This window comes from Pteropus alecto, unplaced genomic scaffold (genome assembly GCF_000325575.1).
Source record: "Pteropus alecto unplaced genomic scaffold, ASM32557v1 scaffold20, whole genome shotgun sequence".
NCBI lineage: Eukaryota > Metazoa > Chordata > Mammalia > Chiroptera > Pteropodidae > Pteropus > Pteropus alecto.
Genome location: NW_006436298.1, coordinates 28,777,574 through 28,795,782, shown reverse-complemented (window position 1 = coordinate 28,795,782; position 18,209 = coordinate 28,777,574). Strand labels below are relative to the sequence as shown.

The following is an 18,209-nucleotide window of genomic DNA, read 5'->3' as shown; positions in this document are numbered from 1 at the left end:
CATTTATATAAACTTTTTTATACATCTCGTATGATCTGTAGATCTAGACAGAAAATTGAGAGAGGAGATATTATTTTCATTATTTATAGACTAGATAAATAATATCTTAAGAGTTTAGATGATTTGTCTCAGTCATACTGCTAAAAAGGCTATGTACAAATAAGATTCAAATACCTGTATCTCACTCTGCTAAACAGCTTGTCTCAACAACTGCAAATGTAGATAAAGAGTCTGGGGGAAAAAAAGAAAGATTCTTGTCTGAAGCACTGACTTCCAGATTATGGCAAATCTCAGAATCTGTTATCAATGTAGATACCTTATTTATTATGCTATAGTTTGACCGTTTTCTTTGTTTACTTTTTAACATCTGTTTAAATTACTAAGTAATATAAACTGTTATATTACCCATTCATATCACCACAGTTCTTTTGTTTTAGAATAAGTACAACAGTGTCTATCCAAATATCTCTGGTTTACAAAGTAAAATTTGTTTCAAACCTATATTCAAATTAATAATGTAGAAAATCTCAATCACTGGGAACACTAAAAAAAATTGTTTTGCTCCTAAATTGGGTTAAAATTGCTGAGCGAATTAGGTGCTCTAATCAATACCAACTGAGAAAAAGTCAAATTTGAAGACTTAAATTTTATGCTTTATATTTAAAGGCAAGAAATCTACTATCTACGATTAAGCCATTCTGTGACAGCTACAATGCCATACACAAATCAAATCACATTATAGAACATAATCACTAGTACTGAAAAGTGAAGAGACCAAGTTAACAAAATGGAAGAAGGTTAGTACATAAATGTTTTAAATGTAATTCATCATTAGAAATATATGATCCGAAAAGATAAGCTTGTAAAAACTTCAGGGAATTCTGATGTTATAAAATGGCATCCCCATTCATCCCACAACTTCTTTTATTTTATATCAAAAGCTAGATGATTGGAATACAAGATCAACATAACACTGTGATTTGAGAGCTGGTTTAACTTTTGAGGCTGCTTATCTTGATTTGAATGAAGCAAGATTTGAACTACATGAGAGAATCCTGATATCTTGAAAAAAAAGTCTCCTCCTTCGAGCCTATTACTTTTTCCTTTCATTCCCTCCTTCTTTGCAAAGAGTCTGATATTTATTACTCCTATGCAAAATTCTACATTCCTCTAATCTACATACTCTTAGCTTTAAATCAAATAACTACCATCAGCAACTTTCTTCATCTTTGATAGGAAATTTCATTCCACTTGCTTCTTGATTGGCTTAATGGAAAATAGAAGATAGATATCTATTACACGCAGAGATGAAAAGCTAAAAACACTCATAAAATTTACAAAACATCCTCCTTTGGAGCTTGGCTCTAAACACCTTTAGAGAATATGTCTGTCATTATCCCAATTTACATGTTACATAAATCTCTAACCAATAGCTTTTTAACCAGAAAGCCTTTATAACAATTTTATCTAACAGCAGGGAAGGTGACCAGTTGTGATTAACAACTTTCTTGTTCAATTTCCTTGCTAGAGTGAGAAAATTGTTCAAATTCATCTTGGCCTCTTACCTTGATGTTTATTACAGCAGATGAGATTTCCCCTCCAGGCAACCACTGCATTATTGCTCTTTTTCATACTAAATTCTTTTCCCATTTCAGCTGTGTTAATCTTTCCATTCTTCCTTTCTTCCTTCATTTCTTTCTTTTCTTTCCTTGTCCTTCCCCTCCCCGTCTCTACTACCATTTAAAAATTTTGTATTTTGTATATCCAATCAATATCAGGTGTACAATTAAGATCCATGAATTGATAATCAGTTCATTTTTTTAATTTAACTTTAATCTCAATGTATATCTATATATTTTTCTGGGTTTAAAATTATGCTCTGAAACAGGTGAAAGGTGTTATAATTAATTATAAATAACCAAGCTTCATGGAGTTCATGCCAGATGTTTATAACAGATAGGGACTCAACAAATATTTGTATTGTTTAAGCTTCATCGATGTTGGTCTTAAGATTTTAGGAATATTTTAAAGTAGTACTTTCTATTTCAATCAGCTTAACAGATGTGAGTAGATATATCATTGATTTGAACTATGCGGCCCTAGCCTGGTTCATAGTTTTTACATTCATTGAATTAATATTTCAAAGTTTTAAAGCATCAGTAGTTACTTCCACAGTTATAATTCTCAAGGCCCTGAAGTGATGCTTCTTACTTTTCCTTACTCATGAAATGACAAAGGTGTGTGTGGAAAAAAAAAACTACACAAACCCAACAATAACCAACAACAAAATTTCTAGAAGTGATATCTATGATACTTCTCATTTAAATAAAGGCTTATATTCAATGTAAATTTAGAACTTTATCAAGCCCTTTTTGCTTGCACTGAAAATGAATGCCAAAAGTATACACTCAAAACCTTTGGTCTACTATTTTCAGAAGTTGATATTATAGTAAAAGTATTTCCACATATCTAGGTAATACACGACCTTTAAAAGAAATTTATTTGGAATTTTAAATAAATATGTGGCATTTTGGAAAATACCAAGCAGCTTGAAAAAATGAAAAAGGAATTACAATATCACTTGAAATCTCTTTACTCCTAAATAATCACAATGAAACTTTTGTGAGCAACATTATAGACACTTCTTCCTGCCTATAAAGGGTTTACATATTAGATATAATGTAGTAAAATGTAAGTGGATTATACTGGCTTATAAAAATGAAAAAAATATGGGAATGCATTATGTTCCTTTGTGAGACAAAAAAAAAAAAATGGAGAAACTGCTGAAATTCAGAAAAGTGTTTTCTTAATAAGAAATATATACATTTACAATATACCTCTACAGTTTAAAAATATTAAAACAAGACATTTGATCTCTTTAAGTTCTACATGTTTCAAACTTAGCTATATCTATACATTTTATACTATAAAACAGAAAAGATTATGGAGTTAAAATTTCACATTATCCTACTGACACTACCCCATCTCCTATATTAAATTATATCATTTTTATATTGTCCAAGTATATAACATTCTTTTCTATATCTGCCATCATCACAATTAAAATTAAATGAATTCAATATTCAACATTTATTTGTTATTGTTATTATTATAGTTGTTTTTCTGAATGTAGATACACATTATTTTTGTTGTTGTTTACAAAGTTTAGTAACTTTACCAAATTGTCATGGTGCTGATTATTTTTATTTACCTGAGAAAGGCAGTATCATTTCAAGATTTTAGAATCATTTTTATCATATAATCAAATACTTTTCTGTTTATTATGTTATTTTTGCAAAGAAAAATTATAAATATGTTGGAAAAACTTTGTTAGCTTTTCAACGAAGTACTTTAAGGAAAAAAAAATAATTCTCTTCTATTCAATTTTATCTTATATTTCCTTGTCTTTCCTTTTGGTCATTTAATTCTTTTTTGATGTTATTTTTCTTGCATTGGGCTTCATTTCTATAATGTTTCTATTTTCCTGAGTTTTAGTTTTTTTCACTAAAAATGTGCAATATCACTTTTTGGTTTTCTTACAATTTTCTCAATACTTATAACTTTTCTTAACACTTAAAAGTATTTTCTTAATACTTATAACTTTTCTCAATACTTATACTATTCCCTATAATTTTATTTTTATAGTATTGTTCAGAAATATTTTTTTCCTGAAACTTATGTTTACTTGGTTGAATTTTCCTCCAAATGATTATTTTTATTGTTTATTAAATCCTGTTCCTTTTCTCTCCAAATATATGCATAGACTTTGTTTGTGTTCCTTTCTAATTATTGTCAACAGTTTAATAAAGGTAAGTATTTTAATGAAGGTAAGTTTTATTGGAACATAGTCATATCCACTCACATATGTATTAGCAAAAGTTGATTTTGTGCTACAAAATAAGTTCAGTAGGTGTAATGGTGATGTATGGCTCTCAAGATAAAATTATATGGCCAAATACAGAAATTTCCTATCTCTTGAATTAGGGTATTACATCTACTACAAAAGATACTTTTTTGCTTTAAACCATATGTTCATTAATCTTTTATACTCACTTTACAATGCTGAGTAATTTAATTGTTTGCATATCATAATACTGCACCAAGGTACTAACCTGTGAAATAATAAAGCCTTATTTCAATAAATGGGTGCATTTATCTGAATTAATAACTCACTAAAAAAATAGGAATAAAAGTCAGCAAAAATACTGATAAATGTTGATTTAGTATTTCCTAACTTTGGCCAAATTAATGTTTTCTCCATTAAATTCGATCATGAAAACCAACTTCTTTCAAATTTATTTCATAATACAGAAAATTATCATTTTAAAATTTATTATCAGTGTCCAGGACATGGAAGAACCAAAGTGTCCTATGATAGATGACTGGCTAAAGAAGCTGTGGTACATATATACAATGGAATATTACTCAGCCATAAGAAGAGATGAAATACTGCCATTTGTGACAAAATGGATGGACCTCGAGATAATCATGCTAAGCAAAATAAGCCAGACAGAAAAAGTTGAAAACCACATGATATCACTTATATGTGCGATATAAACCTAACAGCAACAAATGAACAGGACAAACAAACAGAGACTCATAGTCATGGACGATAGTCTAGTGGTTACCAGAGGGTAGAGGGGAGGGGGAAGGGTTGGCAGACGAGGTAAAGGAGGTCAAATATGGGGTGAGAGAAAGAAATCTAACTATGGGAGGTGAAGGCACAGTGTAAATATATCTATGCCTTACTATTAAAGTGTACAGCTGAAACACTAGATTTCGTTAACCAATGGCACCATAAAATAAATTAATTAATTAAGAAAGAAAGAAAGCAAGAAAGAAAAAGAAAGAAAGAAAGAAAGAAAGAAAGAAAGAAAAGAAAGGAAAGAAAGAAAGAAAGAATCAATCCAGACAGAAAACGTTGAAAACCACATATCACTTATATGTGGGATATAAACCTAAAAGCAACAAACGAACAGGACAAACAAACTGAGACTCATGCACACAGACAATAAATAGACTAATAGTTAACAGAGGGTGGCGGAGAGGGAGGTGGAAGGAGGTAGATACGGTAAAGGGGGTCAAATATATGGTGACATTAAAGAATTAAAAATACATAAAAATAAAATTAAAATTAAAAAATCATAAAAAATTTATTATTAAACAGTTCATAGGCAACCAATTTTAATCTCATATTTTATATGAAAATACTAATGTATCAGTTAAGGTTGCTTTTTAGTTGCAAGCAATCGAAAACCACTTAAGGGATTATATATAAGGCCTTTTGAGGCCCTCACACTGTAGTATCAATTTAGAATTTTCTAAGTAAACAATATTACCTTTAACTAAAATCAGAACATTTCATCATTTTTTTTTCTTTAAGATTACTTAAAGGCTTAACATGAAGCTCTAACCAGAATTATATTTCCCTTTAAATTTCAGCAGAAAAATTTCCACCTTGCTCTTGACACTTATCTGATACTTCCCTGAATTGTAGTTTCATTTGTATAGGTCTTATCTATTCAACCAGATTGTAAGTACTTTAAAAGAGTGCTTGTGTTTAAAGAATCTGTGTGCCCTATGGCATTTAAATACCTCTAGTAAATTTTTGCTTAATGATAATTGTTTCAGCTCCAAAGAGACTCATGTGGTCCTGCAGCCTTGGTTTGATCATTTCCCTAAAATGTTTAAGTGAACCTGCATTCTGATATATGAGGCTGCTACAAAAATGAAATAAGCTTGTTTTTACTACTTCTCCCTTCTTAGATCATGGCTCTCAGAGCTATCAAACAGAACTTGTTCAATTATTTAGCATTAACTTTTAAATATATTGTTTTGCCTTTCATCTGTTGTATGGTACAATTTTACCTTCTCTGTGGACACTTGCCTTTCTTCTAGTCCACATTTCTCCCTAAACAATGCATTGAGCCATGACATCAGTTGTCATTAAAAGGTTCTTTACAAATGAACAAAATTATTTACTTATTATTACTGAGTAATTATGTTGATTAGTGATTTGTTTTATTCTATCCTCAAGTATAAGGGATATGTATGAAATATTTATTATTATCAAATATAAATATAAAGGCATGTCGTTAAAATTATTGGCACATTTTACCATTACACTGTTGTGACTTCATTGGTAAGAAAATACAGAGGGAATGTTTTAGTGCTTTTCCAGGCAATCATATAAACAGAAGATAAACTTCCTTCTTTTTAATCAACATCTGCTAAAAACCTATCTTTGATTTCTAATGTCTATATTTACTTCAATATATATCCTCCAGGTATCTAATATTCTTATTTATAGTCCCGACAATTTTGCTAAATTAAGAATAAATAATTTAGTTTTGAGCCTACATTTCACAAATGCAATGCAGGCATAGCTATTAGGTCGTCATAAAATAGCAGATTTTTGCGCTTTCTGAGTAAATCTTTAAAATTATGTAAATGAAATTCTTGGACATATCAATATATAATATGGGCATCTAACAGAAGGATTTATTTTAGAAAATCACTATACAAAGATACATTATTAACTTTATATAAAGAACAAGGGTCACGTGCTTGAGGTTGATAGTCTCATCAGAAACCTAAAATAGACTCCTTTCTTCTAAGAAATGTGGTTCAAATGATATACAGAAAGTATGTTAGCATGTTTAAACCCAGTTATGGTCAAAACAGTTGGTGTCATTTTATAATTACATAGAATCATGTTTCCATTTTCTTCCTGTTAAAATCATCAGGAGTTGGATTAGTAATGAGGGGGAAAAAAGATACAACAGTTATTGTGGAAAGAGATTAGTGAAGCTATTTTTAAAATTACATCATCATCATCATCATCATCATCATCGTCATCACACACCAGAGAGATGAAAAATTACATCGTTATTGGCACCGTATGTGAAAATAAACTAGTCAATCCAGCCAAATTGCCAAATTTAGGAATGACTAGAAATAGGGCAAAATGACTTACGGTTTAAGATGAGATTGTTAATAGGTTTAAGATCGGTGAGAATAGGTACAGACTCTTGTGTTGTCCATGCAATATCTTATTTTCTACTCCCAAGTGACAAAAAGAAGCTAATTTTGTCATGTGAGATATTTTAGAACAGTATTTAGTTTTTTGACCCATATTTTAAGCTTCAAGGTAGAAATCAATCTTAGAAATGAAACCGAGAAAGTCACCTGAGGTGAAAGTTAGCTGGAGTCTCTATTTTAGATTCTGCCCCAGAGGTTTAGTGTTTTTAGTTTAGACATTAAAAACTTGGCTAACGCACCATGGGAGCTTGCAACATTATTGTTCCTGCTATGACAAAATGTCTAGCCATTCTGCCTGCAGCTTATATCCTCTTCTGAAAAACAGCTGGTCTCACTAGAGATTAACAAAAGACAAAATCAGAGTTTCAACTAAATAAACCAAAGCCTTTTTCTATTTCTGAATTTAAACAAAAACAAAAACATCGAATATATTACATTAGAAAACAGGGAATCTATTAACTAAATCAGAGAGAAGAGGGAAGTACATCAACTTCTGGTTTGATTTATATTTCTGTTAGTGTATCTGCCAAGGATAGTAGGTGGTAAAAAAAGTAGCTTCCCTTTGGAGGTTTCAAATCACTTTAAAAATAGTAACTGACAAATCATAATTTACTGATGGTAACAAAATAAACTTAGGCGAGCCATTAGAACGTGCTGTGCATTGATCCATTGATCTGTTACAGACAGGGGTGATATCTGCAGTGAAAGTACAAGGACATTTGAGCTATATCTCTCTACTTACAGTCTACTCGTACTAGTTGGATTCAAAGTCAGATTTAGCTTTCATGTATATATAAATTTTGTATATAAAACTACGACTTTACAAAAGTGTTGTTACTAATGGTAACAAAGTATAAAAGTTTAAAGGTGATTTTCTTTTGATAATAAATTAAAGCACAATAATTTATCCCTCCAAAATATGACTTTAATGCTTCTACTAAGTATTCTTTTCCCAATGATGTAGCTTAAGTGAGCTGAGAGAGAATTTGGCAAGACATTTTTTAAACGTTCAATAAAAGTCTTTGGCAAATAATAGTTTGCTCTTTGGTAGGTGAGGTTTATAAGCACTTATTTTTTTATGTCTTTTGTTTGCTTTGCATTACTTACTATATGTATTTGGAACTTTTTCCCTCCCTCTTTTATTAATTTATTTCTGGTTAAAATATAATTTACATTTAGTGAGCTTAGCTCTTAAGTGTAACTTTCAATCAACTTTTAACAAAAGCATATTAAGACACAGAATGTTTACATTACATGAAAAACCATCTCTTATGCCCTTTCTTCCAACCAGAAGCAACAACTGATCTGATTTCTATTAACATAAATTAGTTTTTCATAATCTTGAATTTCAAATTAATGGAATCATGCAGTCTATCCTCTTTGGCTGACTGGTTCCTTTTATTCTGCATATTTTAGAGATGCATCCTGTCATTTCAAGTATTCATAGTTTGTTCCTTTTTTATTACTGGGTAGTTGTATAACAGTGTGTTCATCCATTTCCTCTTGATGAATATTAAAATTATTTTTCAGGGTTTTCTTGTTGTTTTGCTATTTGAAGAAAGTTGCTATGAATACTCTTTTCAAGGCTCTTGAGGAAATATTTTTATTTACTTTAAATAAACATCTCAGAGAAGAACTGCTGGATCAAGAATGATATGGGTAAATAAATACCATTTTTTTCCCAAAGGAGTTATACATATTTATATTTTTCCCAACAATATATGAGTTTGGACGGTTCCACATCCTCTCCAACTTTTAATGTTTTCACTCTTCTCTTATTTATTTTTATATCATGATGAATTTAGTTTTTATTTTACAGATGACTGATATAAAGCACTTTTTCATGTTCTTATCAGACCTTTAAATATATATTTTTTTCTGAAGTTTTAGTTCAAATACTTTGCTCATCTTCTATTGGGTTAACTTTTTTAATATGGGTTTGTAAGAGTTCTTTATATGAATAAAAGCCTTTACCAGATATATATATTACAGAGTTTTTCTCCCAATCTGTCTTAACTATTTATGTTTCTAATCACATCTTTTGTCATGCATTGTATCAAATTTTCTTTTGTTTTATGGCTCTTGCTTTCTGGTTCTAAGAAATATTGGACCTACCCACAGCCGCAAAGATATTCGGTTTTCTTCTAGTATCTTGTAGTTTTACATTAGTATGTTATCAAACATATTCATTTGTGCATAATATAAGGTCTTTACCTCCTAGCCATTACATTAATGCTAACTGCATTCCCTATGCCATGCTCCCCATCCTTGTGACCATCTATCAACTAATAATTTGTACTTCTTTAACCCTTCACACCTTTCTTCCAGCCCCTCAATCCCCTCTCCTCTTGCATCACCGAATTATCCCCTATATTTGAGTTTGTTTTTGATTAGTTTGTTCTTTTCGTTCCTTAGATTCCGCATATAAGTGAAATAATATGGTATTTATCTTTGTCTGACTTAATTCATTCAGTATAACAACCTGTAGGTCCATCCATGTCATTGCAAATGGTAGGATTTCATTTTCTCAATGGCCAAGTAATATTCCAGTGTATATATGAACCATAACTTCTTTATCCAGTCGTCTGTTGATGGGCATTTAGGTTGCTTCCTTATCTTGGCTATTGTAAATTGTGCTGCCATGAATATTGGAGTGCATAGATCTTTATGAATTATTGTTTTGGTTTTCTTTGGATAAATACCCAGAAGTATAATTGCTGGGTCAAAGGCATATCCATTTTTAAATTTTTGAGAAACCTCCAGACTGTTTTCCATAGTGGATATACCAATTTGCAATCCAACCAACGATGTGTAAGGGTTCTCTTTTCTCTGCATCCTCGCCAACACTTGTGGTTCTTTGATTTATTGATGATAGCCATTCTGACAGGTGTCAGATATCTCATTGTGGTTTTAATTTGCATTTCTCAGATGATTAGTGACCTTGAGCATCTTTTTACATGTCTATTGGCTATCTGTATATCCTCTTTTGAGAAATATCTGTTCAGGTCTTCTGCCCATTTTTTAATTGGATTTTTGTTGTTGTTGTTGTTGTTGTTGTTGTTGAGTTGTATGAGTTCTTTATATATTTTGGATATTAACCTCTTATGAGATGTAGCTAATATCTTCTCCCAATCAGTTGATTGTCTTTTTGTTTTGTTGATGGTTCCCTTTGCTGTACAAAACCTTTTTAGTTTGGTGTAGTCCCATTTACTTTTACTTTTGTTTTCCTTGCCCAAGGAGATATATCTAAAAAGAAATTACTGTTAGCAATATCAGAGAGTTTACTGCCTATGTTTTCTTCTAGAAGTTTTATAGTTTCGCATCTTACATTTAAGTCTTTAATTCATTTTGAGTCTATTCTTGTATATGGTGTAAAAAGGTGGTCCTTTTTATCTGTCCAATTTTCCCAACACCATTTATTAGAAATAAATTTATGTATCATCCTTGTGCAGGGGCCATGCTAAGCTTCTTTGTATTGTTTTATTTTTTTTTAGTATATGTGCTGCCGAAGTGAGCACCATAATTATCTTTTTAATTTCTTCAGAAATTCCTAGTAAAAATGAACTGAAGTAGAAAAGAGAGTAGTTTTTTGACATTATACTGCCACATATTGTTTCATTACTTTTGCTAGTGAGGAGTTTCTTATTCTCATGAACTCAGAGAATATATTTTAGTTTATCCCTCTGTCCCTAATTTCAAAATGCCAACATAAATATCAATGTGATATAGAAGTAAGCTTTTTATTAACAACAAACTATTTTTTTTCTCCTGTTATGCCTACTTTTTAGACTATTTCACTTCAGGGTAAAATCATTTGGAAAGTTGTGCATGGTACATATGTTTGAAAACATTCATTTGTGTCTCAAGATATACTCTGCTTACTTCACCCTGCCTTCTGCCTGGGAGCTGACATGTATAATCTATATCAATAGGACTCCCAAGGCTTTGTCTTCTGTCTGGGTTCAAACAATGTTGAACACCATCAGAAGTTGGAAAAAGAGATAGTGAAGAGTGAGGGGTATTTATTCCTTCCACTCTCTCAGCCTGTTTGCCTTGAGCTGTGTGTCATCTTCCAACAAAGTTCACTGATCCTTTTAGTATGGATGACCTTATGCAATTCTCTCCTTTTTCTAGTTCTAGTAACTGTCTTTCCTATTGCTTCTTTGTCTTATTTGGTTGCATTTTGTACTGTGAGTCAGCAATGTAGACAGGGCTTAATAGGAACAGGTTTCTTGGGTTCATGATAACTGAGGCCTCCAATGAAAATTGAAAGACTCAGAAATAGCAAGTGACCAGGAAATGGATTATCTGAAGTCTTGTTCATTCTCATATCTGGTGTTTGAAACTCACTGTCAGCTGGAACTTCAGCTGTGCACTGGAACACCTTCATGGAACCCTCTAGATAGCCTGGACTTCTGTGCATTCAGTGACTGGACTCGAAATGATTGTGAGAGAAGAGCAGAAAAAGACAGAGAGAGAGAGCCAGAGACACAGAGACAGAAATTATTTAGCTTATTAGAAATTAAGCTCTACTCTTTTTTAGATTTAGCTTAAAAACTTAGCCTAGGTTTAGCTTCAGAAGTCTTGTAGCACTACTTCCACCCTATTCTTCTTATTGAGTCAGTCACAAAGTCCTGTCCAGTTTTAAGAAGAGGAGAAATAGATTCTAACTCTTAACTGGGGAGTGGCAAGATTCTTATGAAGGATACATAAGACCCCCCAATATTGTTACGGACATTTTGGACATTTTGGGAAATGTCCCAATTGGACATTTTGGGAAAACCTATTCAGCCGCAGACCTAGAGATGGTGAGTCTTTGTCTACTACTAGTCCGAGGTTCCAGTACTATCCCTTGTGGTTCTAAACTTTTGTAATAAACTCTCTTTGAATTATGTGTATTCAAATTGTTTTCTGTTTGTTGTTGTTGTTGTTGTTGTTGTTGGAAATCTAAATAGTAAAGTACACTATTTGAATACTGTTTGAAATTTAAAAAAAAAAAAGAACTATTTCATCATGATGAAGTAGTCATAGTTATACATACCAATCTGTAATCTTTTTAGTTATTAAGTTGAATTCTTTTTTGTTACTTGCAAATTAGAAAGAGAGTACAACCAAATTAATACATATCTCTCATTTAATAAACGGAATTCCTAAGGAACAAGTTAGAGAAACCTACTACTGTCATTTTTTTTCAATATTGTTTTGCAACTTCTGGCTGACATAAAAAAAAAAATAAGGAAAAATATTATAAAGTACCAGACAAAAAATTATATGCATATCTAGATGATAAAATCAATTATCTCCAAAGTCTAATATATAATTCTAAAATATGTGCCAAAATTAAATATAGAATTTTGTGAGATGTGACTCTTTTTACAATAACCATTTAAAATATAGTTACCAAATATTACTTCTGTGGTAGATTGAATGCTGCAATAACCCTAATCAACAGTCTCATTATATATACATGATTTGCAATTTGACTTTTTAGGTTCTCCCAAGAACCTAACATAGTTGCCACTATCTCCACTCCTTTAATCTGTTCCGACTGTGTGACTTACTTTCACCAAATGAGTATGATGAGAAACTGACATTAGCCAATTTCTAAAATCATTTACTTGACATATTTTTTAAATTTTCTAATTGATTTTAAACAGAAGGTTTTGGATAACAAGTACTCACTCTGTCATGATCAGTGCCCAAATAAATTTTTTTTAATTAAATTTATTGGGGTGACAGTGGTTAATAAAATTATATAGGTTTCAAGTGTATAGTTCAATAATACATCACATGTATATTGCATTTTGTGTTCACCAACTAAAGTTGTTTCTTTCCATCACTTGATATTTGACTTCCTTTTCCCTTACCTACCTCTCCCCTCCCCACCTTTCCTCTGGTAAACACTAAACTGTTGTCTGTGTCCATGAGTCTCTGTTTGTCTTGTTCATTTGTTGCTTTCAGTTTATATCCCTCACACGAGTGAAATCTTATGGTTCTCAGATTTTTCTGTCTGACTTATTTCTCTTAGCATGATAAAATAATGTTTTTATATCTATAGTATATAAAATACACTATAGTATACATATAGTATATATGTACAGTCATGTATCATGACAATAATGGGTCAAAAATAGAATGCAAAAACTATTTGCAACATACATAACAAAATACAGCTAATATAGCTAGTATACAAAAAACTTTTAAACTGGTGAAAATATAAAAAAATCTAACAAAATCAGGTAAACTATATATTAGAAAATTTATAAAAAGGCAAATAAATATTGTAATAAGGATGCAGACAATATTGTATTTCATTTGTAGTAAGTAAAATAAAAGAGTAAAAAACCACTTTTTAAAAATTAGCCCAGAAAAAACATAAGTGTGAATAAAAGTAAAAACTTATATGCTTTTTGAGGATGTCAAACGTAGACACCTCCACATATGACTGGTGAGACTTATGTTCCTCTTAACTTTTCTAAATTGAAAATAACCTGACAATATACATTAACATTAAAGGTATTCACCTTTTCAGTTAATAATGGTATATATGTGGAAATCTCTATATTAGAAACAAGTCATCAACATACAAAAGTATATGTACAGCAACATTTACTCCTGGAGTTATTACATTGGCAAAAACCTCAAAACAATCTGGATTTACACCATATGGACTATAGTTGAAGAGATTCCAATAAATGAATAACATACAATTATCTGAAGCTATTTAACTAAAGAAATATCCATTCATAATGCTAACTGAAAAAATCAGATTCAAAGAAATGCATAAACTATAACTAAATTACCTATGTTTGTGTATGATTTGTCAGCTGGAGAAATTTTTGAAGGTTACACAAGAGCTATTGACCTTTGACACATCAGGAGATCATTAGTGGAAGTGTGGAGTATGGAGTATTAATTTTTTAAAATATACCTTTGTTTCATTAGTCACAATAAACTACTTCTGTAAAGTTTAAATTAGTAACATGCAAAATTATTAGGATGTCAAAATCACATGAAAATAAAAAATAAAATATATCGTAAATGAAGAAAAAGCCAAATAAACCAAGTAGCAATTGAAAATATATTGCTTTATAAAGATAAGTACTTCAGAGATATCCCCTATCTCAGTCTGGTGTGTTAATTCCTCTAAAAAGTTAAGAATAACTTCTTCTAAAGGTGTCAAAGAAGAAAGCTGCATGACCAGGTAGTAAAATGAATGACTCTACTCTCTTTGAGTTCTAATACTGACTCTTGCACTTGTTAATTAGTTCTACTTCAGAAATGTAACTTCTCTGAATACAGCATTCCTGATTCTTCTGAAGAAATACAAAAATTTCAAAAGAACAAAGATAAGAAGAAAATGGGAAGAATCTAGTTCTAAGCTTTTAAAAAATGTTGAACGTGTCTTAAGATGAATAGAGAAAAATCTTGTAAATTTATAATTATAATACTTTAGAAATTATATAAGTAAATTTACACATTACAAAAGTTTAATATTGGTAGAATTAATATTTTAATTTTTAAATATTTTCTGTTTTTCAAGTTCTGTTATTATTTTACCTTAGTATATAAAACCTATTCAGTATATGGTCTCATATTTCATCTTAGCCTCTTTAGTTGTCACATATATAGGAAAGCAAAGCTAGAGATGTTGAAAAGTTATTAATTTGGTATTAGAAATTATGTGCATAAATGCAAGTTTAGGAATATCAGGCTAGAAACTTCCTTTTCCACAGAGATATACCATAAGCTGCTTAACAAGTGATACTGGAGAGTTAATAATACTTTGCTGCCTTGCTTAACAGGAAAGAGATAAAAAATTGAAATTTGATAAATGTAATTCCTCTGCTTTCTCTACTGAGACTCTGAGTTGAATACTGAGGACATCCAAGGACAGTTATGATTGCTTCAGTGAAGCAGAGCTCTCTACCCTAGCCCCATCTGAAAAATCTTTTATTAAAGAATGGCCCACTTATTATAAATCATTATTCCTGTTCATGCACTGTTAGGAAGAATGACAGTCTGTTCAAAGTGATACAAAGCTCAACGATTTCCTAAATCACAATGAAACAACAAAGGGTTCTTACAGAATATCCAGGCCAATTTTCTTGCACTCATCTCTATCATATAACAAGCTGGGACCAAACCAGTAATTATAGTCCAGAACCTTTTTAAGTTGAGGCAAAATTGCACATGTTAAAACATCCTTATATTTTACAAGTTTTGGTGAAGCATTTCACATGAGAATAAGGGTATGCAAGTTATTCTTTTCCAATATACTTAAAAAAATAATCTGAACAAACATAATATGTTAAATACCTATTTTACTTTGTCAATATACTGTCAGTAAACGTTTTACCAAACTTTTTCATACCCTAGGAATTATTATATTCATGTTTCATATGATTATCAAACAATAAATTAATATAAACATATCTAACATTACCAAATAAATTAGTCACTAGTTTTTTCAGATCTTGTTATCTAGTATCTGTTTATGAGTTCTCTTTTCTTATAGCAAAATTACCCAGGATGATTTATGACTTTTATTATTTAATTATATGAAAACAAAGTAGCTAAATCTTTGATTTTGTGAACTCTTACAAGGTATAAACAATGCTACTACATAAAATCACTTCATTAAGGTGTGTATCTTTTTATTACCTGTGTGGCTGTAGTACAGTGTAATTTTACATATTAAACATATTGAACAAGAATTTATTAAAGAACTACCATATCACCAAAGAAAAATAATAGGCAGAGATTTCTATCCTTCTTGGCTTATTTTTCAGTGTAAATCTGACATTTGAGAGAGAGAAGGGGGCTATAAATATTAACTTGGATATCATCAGCATATAGTACATGTATTTAATACCATGAGACTAGAAGACATTATAAGGAAGATAAGGTAAATTTTTAAAATAGGAAGAGTGAGAGGGAGAGAGGGAGAGAGAGAGAAGGGGAAAAAGGAGGAACTTTCAGGAAGCTTGATATAAACAATGAATAGGAAGTACAGTGAGAATTTGTAGTACCAGAGGAAAAGAGTTCACACATTAGGAAGTAATGAGCAAATGAGATTTACAAAATTGATCAGCTGGAGGGGTAGCAGATATTGGTAATGACAGGGTCTAGTTTATGGCCATGCCAGTGAAGAGCTCAAATAATTTAAAGTAAATATCACTGGATTTTGGATAGGAAATATGGCGGAGTGAGAGATGTCCCCCGATCTCTCCCCTTGAAACAATAAGCTGAACATGTAAAACTCAACAAAAAACACCCAAACTGCACACCAGCACATCTGAGCATGGGATCTGCGCATAAGAGCTACCATAGGTCAGAACTCCAGGTGTCGGGCAGTGAACTGGGAGAAATAAAGAAGATGTCTCTCACAGCCACCCTGTAGGAGGAGGAGGAGAGAAGATGTAGTGAGTTCCCTGAAAAGCTCTTACTGGTAAAGCTGTGAGTTCCATGCAGCCATTGGCAGGGCCCAGTCATCAGAGCAGAAAGCAGAGAAGCAGGTCAGCAGAGAAACAACAGTTGATTTTTACTGGTCATGGTTGCAAAACTGAGGCTGAGCCACAGCCGCCAACCCACCCTAAAAGACCCTCAACCCATACCTTCTGGGACCGATCACTATGGAGCCCCAAGGGAATCTGAGCAAACGCTACCAAAGCTGTCACTAACACTGAGACTGAGGATAGAGTGCAAGATTAAACATCTACATGGGAAAAAAAGGCATTATTAAGGCTTTATATAAAGGAGAGATCCAAGAGGCTTAGATGCCACTTACTGGAAACCAAAAGATAAGCACCTTCTTTGCAAAAGGCTAAAGAGAGATCTTTATATAATAAATCTTCTTTTTGGAAAAAAAGTGGAATACATTTCCATTAATGCTCTGGGGGAGAAATAGTCCATTAAACACCATGAACAACCAAAGTGACAAGGCATCTTAGGAAAAAAAAGAGAAAAATCTCCAGAAAATAAGCTTACAGACATAGAAATATGCAACTTAAATGACAGAGAATTCAGAATGGTACTTCTGAAAAAACTCAATGAGTTCCAAAACGAGTCATATCAACAATTTCAGGAATTGAAAAAACAACTAGATGAGCAGAATGAGTTCTTTAGCAAAAAAAATTGAAACCCTCAAACAGAACAGAATAGATCTTCTGGATAGAAAACACACTGCAAGAGTTGAAAAATTAAATACCAAGCTTGGGAAATAGAGTCGACCAAATGAAGGAAAGGATCAGTAATATCAAAGACAGAAATCTAGAAATAAATCAGAAGGAAGAAGAGAGAAGTCAAAGAATGAAATATAATGGAAGAGAAATACAGGAACTAGCTGATACCATCAGGAGAGGAAACATACGTATAATGGGCATTATCGAAGAAGAGGAAAAGGAGCAGGGACTAGAAAGCATTTTCAGACAAATAGTTGATGAGAATTTCCCAAATCTAAAGAATAAGCTGGAGCTTGGAATTCAAGAAGTCAACAGAACACCCACTTATCTAAAACAAAAAGGCCTTCACCAAGACACATTGTATTAAAATTATCAAAAATCAATGACAAAGACAGAATTCTCAGGGCAGCCAGGGAGAAGAAAACAGTAACTTATAAAGGAAAACCTATTAGATTGTCGTCGGACTTCTCGGCACAAACCCTGCAGCCACAAAGGAGTGGAATCCAATACTCAAACTACTAAGTGAAAGGAACTACCAGCCTAGAATAATGTATCCAGCTAAGTTTTCCTTTAGATAAAGACCTTTCCAGACATACAAAAATTGAGGGAATTCTCCACTACGAGGCCTGCACTACAGGAAATACTGAAAGGGGTCAGCTCACCTAAAACAAAATGATAAAAAAAAAAAAATACATAATTAGGAGTAAGGTGACTATCAGGCAAATAGAAGCAGAGGAGTGTAACCCTTACTAAGAACAGGGCATTACAAGCATAAAGAGTAAGAAGAGAATTGCTATAGCAAGATAGTAATGAACGTTCAGCATACATAGGGACAAACTGAGACAACAATGACAAAAAAGGAAAGGATGCAAAGGTCTAAATTCACAAAGGGGAATGGAGATAAGGCATGGGCAGAAGAAAATGGGCGTCCATTATATATATAATGGACGACTGTATATATATATATATATATATATAATGGAC

At 31.7% G+C, this 18,209-nt stretch overlaps 1 non-coding gene across 1 annotated transcript; it reads right to left on the bottom strand.

Moving 5' to 3' along the window:
- Nucleotides 1–10,448: 10,448 nt before the first annotated feature.
- Nucleotides 10,449–10,559, bottom strand: LOC112480658. Its single transcript, XR_003046744.1, has one exon. It is a non-coding gene; the product is annotated as a U6 spliceosomal RNA (small nuclear RNA).
- Nucleotides 10,560–18,209: the final 7,650 nt, after the last annotated feature.